We start from the raw sequence: 10,183 nt of genomic DNA on the forward strand, positions 1-10,183 counted from the left end.
ATAACATTCTCGTTCGATTGTTGAGTGCACAATATTTGAAACAATTTGAGTGTTTTGAGTGATCTTGAGTGAGGATGTCAATTCTTGTTAATTTTGAATTTAAGATAATTATTTAAATAAGGGAAGACACTTATGTTTTTGTGCTTTTAAAATTTCAGCTTGGTTGGCTTGATTCTTTAGAGTCCTTTTGGTTGAATTTCCAATGGATGATTCTTTGCGAATTATCTTGAAACATTATTGATGAAAATGACAAATTAAATGAAGTTAACTTGATTGTGGGTTGAGGATTTTGCTTGAGGACAAGTAAATGCTTAAGTGTAGGGATATTTGATAGGTGCTACAAGTAACATGTTTTAACTTCATTCTTAATTCATTTTCGGATGATTATTTGATTTAAAATGGTGAAATTTATGCTCCTAATCCTTTAAATTCATGTTTCTATACTTAGGAGAGCATTTTGGAGAAAAAAAGCTAAAAACAACCGAAAATCAGAACAAGTTTTAAGGGTCACACGGCCATGTGCTAAACTGTGTCAAAATCACAAATTGCACTCTAAACACGTGAAAAAGCACATTTTTAAGGTTTTTTTGGGAATTCTAAGACCTATATATGACAAAAATAAGAAGATATGAGAGAGTCGTCGTACAATACTCAAGAAAATAACTCAGAAAACACCATTGAAGCTGATTCTTAAGCAAATTTCCATCAATATTGAAGATCTCCTTTTGATTTCTTTTAAATTTATTATGAGTTTCTTTGTTTCTTGTGGTTATACTATCTTTGAGATGTTTTTATTTGCTATCATGAACTAATTTTCCAAATATCTAGGGAGATGAACCCTAGGATGGATTATGTTATTTGAATTCTATTTTGACGCATTAAATATTTGGATCTTTTTCTCAATTATGTGTGCTTAATTCTGGGTTTGATATTTCTAGATTACTAATCTATATTTGATGTACTTAAATCAAAGGTGGAATAGACCCTATTTAAGAGTAGATCTAGCATAATTGAGTGGAGTTGCATGCAATCCTATAAATAGGATGACATAAATTTACATGATTAGAGGAAAATCTAATAAGGGAATCCATACATCAAGTTAATGCGATAATAGAGGTTTTAATTATAATGAAATTTCAGTTAATTAACCTAGAGTCAGTTGCTCTTAGTCTTGAAAAGAGATATTAGTATAATTTAGGGATTTCTACGAATCAAGATACTAAGTAACGAAATTGCGTAATTTAGATTTATAATAATAGATTAAATATAGGTGAATTCTTTCCTCAGAATTGTTTCAGTTCTTGGTTGTTAATCAATTATTTTCTTGATTTGTTCTCTGTCTTGTTCTGTAGTTAATTAATTTAGTTAATTTTAGTTTTAATCAATCACTCCAATTTATCGGTTAAATAATAGAAAGACAGTAATTACTAGTAATTTTAGTCATCGTGGGAACGATATCTTTGCTCACTGTAGTTGTACTATTAATTCGTAGTTGTACTTGCCTTTGTCGAATTTTTAGTTGGTTTACAATTGCATCAAGGTTTTGGCAACTTTACCGGGGACTAAAATCTTAGGAAAACTTTATTTCTATTAATTTAACCATTTTTATTTTTACTTTAATATTTTTTAATTTAATTTTTACATTCTAATTTTTTGTTTGTTTGCTTCTGGCAGGTTCTTTTGGTTTATGACTAGAGGAAACCCGTTGGATCCATTACTTTTTGATAATGAGATTGAAAAGACTGCTCGCAAAAATCGTAGAGAGGTTAGAGAAGCAAGGCAAGGTCAATAAAATATATTAGATGATTAAGAAGAAAATGATATTTTTGGGGAGATGGGTGATAATCAAAATAATCAGCTACCTCCTACAGATCCTGCTCCTCATGCTATGTATGATTATGCTAAACCTACTCTGACTAGGGCTGAATCGAGTATTGTGAGACCGACTATTGTTGCAAACAATTTTGAGCTAAAGCTGAGCAAAATTCGGATGGTATAAGAATATGTTCAGTTTGATGGTTTGCAAGATGAAGACTCGAATACTCATTTTGACTACCTTTCTGGAGATTTGCGACACATTTAAGACCAATGGCACTATTGATGACGTCATATGCTTACGGTTGTTCCCATTCTCTTTGAGGAGTAAGGAAAAATAGTGGTTCAATTTATTTCCACGAGGTTCTATAACGACTTGGGATCAGATGACCGAGAAGTTTCTATTGAAGTACTTCCCACAAGCTAAAATGGCTAAGTTGAGGAACGACATCTCTTCTTTTGCTCAAATTGATTTAGAGACTTATATGATACATAAGAGAGATTTAAGGATCAGTTGAGAAGGTGTCCTCATCATGGGTTACGTTTGTGGTTGCAAGTTCAAACCTTCTACAATGGTTTTAATCTCTCGACTAGGAAACTAATTGATGCAACAGCTGGTGGAACACTGAATAATAAAAATACCCAAGGAAACTGAAGAGTTTATTGATGAGATGGCACTGAATAACTATGAACGACAAGTCATGAAAATGAAATCGATTAAAGCAGCCAGTGTTTTTAATATTGATACAGTTTCTATGTTAGCAACTTAGGTTGAAGTTGTTGGTCAGAAAATTGTTAGTTTGAATTTTTCTAAGTAGGTGAATTCGGCAATGCAATGTGATGCGAATGGAGCGGGGATAATTAATTCTGATTGTTTACCCTTCAGTTCTAGAATGGAGCATGAGAAAATAAACTTTATGAGTAACAATTCTAGACTTTAAAATAACCCCTATAGTAATAACTATAATGAAGGTTGGAGGAATCATCCAAATATCTTTTAGGGTGGTCAAGGAAATCAAAATTCATAACCTCCTTCAGGTTTTCAGCAATAGAAGAAGCCAAACCTTAAGGAAATGTTGGCTAAATTTATTTCAGTGTCAGAAACTTGATTTTAAACACTGAAACAACATTGAAAATTCAACAAGCATCAATTCATGGGCTTGAAAATCAAATTGGACAGCTTGCCAAACTTGTTTCGAAAAGACCACAAGGTAGTTTACCTTGCAACACTGAAACTAACCCAAAGGAACAAATCTATGCAATCACTGTTTGAAACGTGGAAAGGTTAGTCGAGCATGAAAAGAAGTCGAAGCTAGAAGCTGTTGTGAAAAGTGATGAGGTTGAGAAAAGTAAGAAACAACATAAGTCGGTAATTAAAGACTGCAAACCACAAGTTTCATACCTAGCATCATTGAAGAGAGACCACAGAAAAAAAAAGATATGGTAAATATCCTGAACTCTTAAAAAGATTTCACATTAACTTACCATTTGTTGAAGCCCTTTCGTAGATGTCAAAGTATGTAAATTTTTTAAATAAGCTATTAACAAATAAAAGGCAGTTAGACGACTTGTCGACTGTGGAGCTCAATACAGATTGCTCGGCCATTCTCCAAAACAAATTACCCATCAAACTTAAAGATCCAAGAAGTTTTACTATTCCTTTTCTCATTGGTAGTTTAAATGTTCAAAAAGCTTTGGCTAATTTGGGGGGCTAGTATAAATGTCATGCCTTATAAGATGTTTGTTGAAACCATTTTTTATTTTTGGAAAAAACAAAAATTAGTTGTCGACTTAAAAAAAAAATTGGGAGTCGCCACCAATCTTTTATTAAGGTGTGATTGGATCACCTAAAAAATAGCTTTGGTCTACGAGTTTCAGAAAAACTGATTCGGGAGTCAGTTAAGTACGAGGAAGGATTAGCACCCTCGTAACGCCCAAAAATTGGTATCAAATTGATTAATTAATGTCTTAAAGTCGAGAGTTTAAAAAAATACTATCCTTAGTTAAATGAAATTATTTATTAAGACTCTCTTTTTGAAAAGAAAAATATCACACCCAATGCGTTAGGGCACAACATTTTATTCTCTTCAAGATGAGTTGGTCCAAAAAACTCGTATAATAAAATTTAAGAAAATATTTAATTGTTTAAAATTTATGAAGAAATCGTAGCCCAATACGTTACGGCACGATTTCTTAAAATCCCAAACATTCAATATTTCCTTTATATATATTTTTTTAAAAAAAATCTTTATCTCGAGAAATCAACGTGTCACATCCAATATGTTAGGACACAACACATTAAATTCCCGATGACAAGTTTTATTTTGTTTGATTAAAGAACAATCCTCGATTGTTAGATTTTACGAAGAAAATCGGAACCTAATACGTTAAGGCTCAATTTTCTTGAAAATCCTAAATACGAGTATTATCTTTATTTTGAAAATTTTCCATTTTTAAATTCGAGTAAAGGATAATGTAATGTTATAATATATGTATAAATATCGTGATAACAAATACAGTAGTAATAAATACAACAATGGCATAGAAATAATATAAACAAACAAATAAATAAAAACAAATCAATAACATGCAAAGCATGAAATAAATGAGCGAAATAAAAAAAACATGCTTTTAAAATATAAATGAAAACATAAATTGATAAACAAAAGAAGGAAATAAACAAAAAAAAATATAAAGAGAAAAAATGGTACAAAACATATACATGTACATATATAAAAAAATTATATACATATATATAGATTATAAAAAAGATAATTACATATATATATAAACAAATAATAATAATTACATATATTAAAATTAATTAATTTAGAATAATATATATAATTTATGAAGAATAATATAAGAAAACATACGTATATACATATTTATCAAAGTAAAAAATATATAAAAGTATATATATATGCATATAAAAGTTAGTAAATAAAAAATGTATATGTATATAAAATGTAAATGTATATATATGTATATAAAAGTTATGCAAATAGAATAATAATAAAATATATATAATATGTGCATGTGTTTATAAAAGTTTTTAAAACAAATGTATGTATATATATTATTGTAAAAAAATATGCGTATGTGTATATATAGTAATAATAATGATAATAATAACAATAATAATAATAACTTAATAACAAGAAAATCAAATTTAATAAAAATAAATAATAAATAATAAAAAAGACTAAATCGAGCTTTGACATAAATTCTAGGCCTAAATCTGTAAATAAATGAAGTCGAAAGGACCCTATTGAACACGCCAAAGAAAATAAAAATGCAAGAGAAAGAGAAACTTGAGGGAATACTCTTAAGAATTATTATTACTCCCAACTTCCCCCATGGTGAAGGGAGAGGCCTCTATTTATAGTTGAGCCTCCCCAAATCCAACGGTACAGATCAATTACATCAACGGCTAAGATTAAAGGGTATCTACAAATTAAATCTCTAAGATTACAAAATCATATCTTCTAAGATTGCAAATCATATCTAAGATTGCATATATCATATGTAAGATCATATCTAAGATTGCATATCATTGAAGATTATGTTTCCATAAGCTTGTAGATGGACCTTCAACCTTTTCAAGTAATGGGTCATTTCGATCGGGCCAAATGATATAATTTTTTACTAGACTTAGACTTGGTTTTATTATTTTGGGTTTATTATTTTTTTGTGAGCCCAAGCTAAAATTGGGTATTAAATGTTCAAACAACTTGGTCTTGGGTTAAAACCCACTAAGATGAGTATTCAATTAGCGGATAAATCAATTAAATATCATAGGGGTATTATTGAGGATGTACTTATGAAAGTCGATAAATTTACATTCCCTGTTGATTTTGTTATATTGGACATGGATGAGGATATTGAGGTACCTATAATCTTAGGTCGACCCCTTTTAGCCACTGCTAGAACTGTTATTGATGTGGATACTGGTGAACTTGTGCTTCGTGTACGTGATGAAAAGAGTACTCTTAAACCACGTGATTTTGTGAGAATCCCCAATGGACAAGATAATACAAATTGTTCTGTTAATGTTAGTAATCATGTGGCTCAATGTTCTTTACAGGAAATCCCTCATGAAAATGTGTTGGAGCCATATTTTATTCAAATTAATAGAACTCGAGGGGAAAGTGAAGAACGAATGGTTAGCTTAACAAACTAGATGAATGAGGAACTAAGGTTGATGAGAAACCAAGAAAACAAATGAAGTAACAAAGCAACGTCGTGATGTGCATTTAAGGAGAATGAACCAATTCAAATTTGGGGACAAAGTGTTGTTAAACAAATCGAATCCGAATTTTTCCTTTAGAGTTTAAGTCAACAGGGTCCGGCCCTTGTGTGGTAAAAATTGTTTTTCCTTACGAAACCATTGAGGTAACACACCCTGACTACGACAGATTCAAGATAAACATTTATCATCTCAAATTTTATTTTAGTGGTAATACTGATGACGAGAGAAAGGAGCTTCGGCTCCAAGATTCGCCTTAACCGTGAGTTGAAAAAGGGAAGTTAAGCCTAGACTCTAAATAAGTGGTTCTCAGGAGGCAAACTAAGTTTTTTTTTGTGTTATTTATTTTACTTTATAAAAAGACTTTCATTCATTATCATTTTTTAACATTTAAAAAAATTGAAAAAAAGTACATTCAGTTTTAGATTTATTGCTTAAAAAAATTTGAAAAAAAGGGGTCACACGACTTGGGGTGATCCTCACGGGCGTGTGTTAGGCCATGTAGCTGTTGGCATAATTTTTCAATTTTATTTCAACATAGTGAGTTAAATGGGCTAGAGACATGGCCATGTGAGACACACGGCCTGTCACACGGGCGTGTGTGAGACCATGTGCCCCTACGGCCTCCCGCACGGGTGTGAGAGAATCGAAGGGTGATTGCACATGGCTAAGTGTCACACACGGGCATGTGTCAGACCGTGTTGCTACTAGGCATAATTTTTCTGCTTTTTTGAAGCATCACACAGGTTGGGACTATACACACGGATATAAGACATAGCTGTGTGTCCCAACACGAGCCTTTTAAAATTAAAAACCCTAAATTTTTTTTGTTCTCCCCATCTTAGCGTCGATTTGCCCTGAAATCCTTCCTCTTCAACTTCCCAGCCCTTCACCCCTGATTAACACCAGACATCACTCCTAACTCGTCGGTCATCCCTCAATCTCCCTTTCTCACGTCATACTAGCCTTAGCCAATCAAGCCATTGTAGCTGCCAAGTTGTTTCCCCTTCTCTTTTCACCATTGTCAGACCACCAACGCAACCAGTCTACTTTGTCTCTTCCCCCTTAGTTACTTTTCGTTCATCCACCGAACAACCGCAACCCCCTACCATTCCTTCCCCTTTGCGCCATCCTTACTGGCCGTTTCAACCACTTTCGTCGACCACTGTCGTTTGTGCCTCCATCACCGCCATCGCATCACCTACCATTCAGTTACCCTCTCATTACTGTTTGTTTATTTTATTTTATTTTACTTTATTATTATTAGTTTTATATTTAGTTTTATTTTTATTATCTTTAGTATATTGTGTGACTACTGTTCCAATTAAAATAATTAGGTTTAGTTATAATTTTATTATTATTGTTGTGTCTGTTTGATTCTAATTAGTATTAGTTCTAGTTGATATTAGGAGTAGACTTCTATTTTGGTTATGTGATTTGGCTTTCGTCATTGGTTGGGTTGGTTGCCGATGTGTTCTATTTTTGCATGTTGATTTCTCTATGTGTTATTTCATTTGTACTGATGTTGCATTATTTGGTTGTTATATGTTCTTGCAGATACATTATGACTAATACCAAAAGTAACACTAGGGTCACCGTCCCCACTTCGAAAAAGCGAAAGACAATGGGTGCGACCTCATCCTCATCCCCTACTTCAGTTGTGAGACACCCGTGTCTCCAATATTTCCCAGGTCCACATGGGGACCAATATAGGCATCTAAAGGAGCGACCATTGGGTTTAGTTCATTGCATAGATTGGGAGGCATTAGAGGCGATTCACTTGGTTGACTAGGTTTAAACCCTCATTGACACAACTCCATGAGATCGGTTCTTCTCTATCGTTGAGTCAACTTATTTAGAACTCACATAGGAGTTCTGTTTGACATTCTCCCTTCAACATGTTATGTCGTAGTGGGATGAGTTGTGTACTGTTTATGTCGTAGTGGGATGAGTTGTGTACTGTATCGTTTAGACTCGGGGGTGTGACATGCTATTTGAGCGTCTCAAGATTTAGAGCCACCTTTGGACCCTATTCCGAAGAGTTCATGAGTATTGAGAGTTCCCCACATTATACCGGCACATCTACCTCTCAACCTCTCTTTGTTGGACTGATATTTTTGCGACTACGACACCATAAAACCCAAGTCAGTCAAGGGCTACTTTTCTACCTCCGGCATTTGCTACATCCATGCCATTTTGGCCCACACATTGACCAGTTAGAGGGAGAGCACTAGGGTCGTAGGTGCATATGATACTTATTTTTTTTGAAGCATGATGATGCGACGCCCCATCGATTTTGCATACTTCATTGCCCTATTTTTTACCACCAGTTTGACCATAATAGGAAGGGTCCTATCTATTTGGTCCTTTACGTGACTCACCTAGCTAGTTATTTTGACCTCATTGATACTCCGGAGCAGACATCCTCCTTTACACTGGTTGGGCAGATGATCTCTCAGGGATTGTCTATTATGAGTCATATGAGGATGATCGAATGCTATCATAGAGTGGGTCCCTATGTTACTCCTACTGTTACACTCGAGGATCTCTCCGAGCGATTCAACCACTTTGAGCAGCGATACTTTGATCGGTTCGATAGCATTGACACGACTTTGCATCAGATTTGGTAATTTGTCAACTCAATCTTGATTATAACCAACTTTTCTGACATTTTCTATACCCTTAACCTAAACGCCATTAAAATTGTTTAAAGACCTCTTTATTTGTGTGTCATCCAATTTTATAGTGGTGAGGAATTGATTTTTAAGCAAGCATATGGTAATAACATTTCTCGTTGGACTGTTTAGTGTCCAATATTTGAACCTTAAACACTTTGAGTGCTTTCAGTAATCTTGAGTGAGGATGTCAATTCTTGTTGATTTTGAATTTAAGGTAATTATTTAGATAAGGGAAGACACCTACGTTTTTGTGCTTTAAAAATTTCGGCTTGACTGCTTGAATCTTTAGTGTCCTTTTGGTTGAACTTCCAATGCATGATTGTTTGCAAATTATCTTGAAACATTATTGATGAAAATGAAAAATTAAGGGAAGTTTATTTGATTGTGGGTTGATGAATTTTCTTGAGGACAAGTAAACGCTTAAGTGTCGGGATATTTAATAGGTGCTAAAAGTAACATGTTTTAGTCTTATTCTTAATACGTTTTTGGATGATGATTTTATTTAAAATGGTGAATTTTATGTCCTGATCCTTTAAATTCATGTTTCTATATTTAGGATAGCATGTTGGAGAAAAAAGAGCTAAAAATGACTGAAAATTGGAAAATCAGAGCAAGTTTGAAGGACCACACGGGCTAGACTCTTCCACAAAGGCTGAACACACAGCCATGTGAGCCACATGGGCTGTCACACAGCCATGTGCCAAATCGTGTCAAAATCGCAAATTGCACTTCAAACACGCGGAAAAGTGCATTTTTAAGGTTTTTTGGGCAATCTAAGACCTATATATGAAAAGAAATTAGAAGATAGGAGACAGTCGTCATAGAATATTTAAGAAAACAACTCAAAAAACACCAGTGAAGTCGATTCTGAAGCAGATTTCCGTCAAGATTGAAGATCTCTTATTGATTTCTTTTAAGTTTAGTATGAATTTCTTTGTTTATTGTGGTTATATTGTCTTTGAGATGATTTTATTCGCTATCATGAACTAATTTTCCAAATACCTAGGAAGATGAACCTTAGGATGGATTATGTTATTTGATTTCTATTTTTACGCAATAAATACTTGGATCTTCTTCTCAATTATGCGTGCTTAATTCTTGGTTTGATATTTCTAGATTATTAATCCATGTTTGATGTGCATAAATCAGAATAGGAATAGACCCTACTTAAGAGTAGATCTAGCGTAATTGGGTGGAGTTGCATACAATCCTAGAAATAGGACGACATAAATCTGCCGTATCCATAGATCGAGTTAATGCGATACTAGAGGTTTTAATTAGAAAAAAATTGTAATTAATCAACCTAAAGTTAGTTACTCTTAGTCTTGAAGAGAGATATTAGCATAATTTAGGGATTCTTATGGATCAAGATACTAAGTGAAGAAATTGCATAATGAAATCTAGGTGAATTCTTTCCTTGGTATTGTTTCGCTTCATGGTT

General features: G+C 33.3%; 1 non-coding gene across 1 annotated transcript; it reads right to left on the reverse strand.

Moving 5' to 3' along the window:
• Positions 1–2,249: 2,249 nt before the first annotated feature.
• On the reverse strand, positions 2,250–2,355 carry LOC121225855 (small nucleolar RNA R71). The gene has a single exon (XR_005923759.1). It is a non-coding gene; the product is annotated as a small nucleolar RNA R71 (small nucleolar RNA).
• Between the last annotated feature and the right edge of the window lie 7,828 nt (positions 2,356–10,183).

Source organism: Gossypium hirsutum, chromosome D13 (assembly GCF_007990345.1).
Source record: "Gossypium hirsutum isolate 1008001.06 chromosome D13, Gossypium_hirsutum_v2.1, whole genome shotgun sequence".
In the NCBI taxonomy this organism is placed as follows: Eukaryota; Viridiplantae; Streptophyta; class Magnoliopsida; order Malvales; family Malvaceae; genus Gossypium; species Gossypium hirsutum.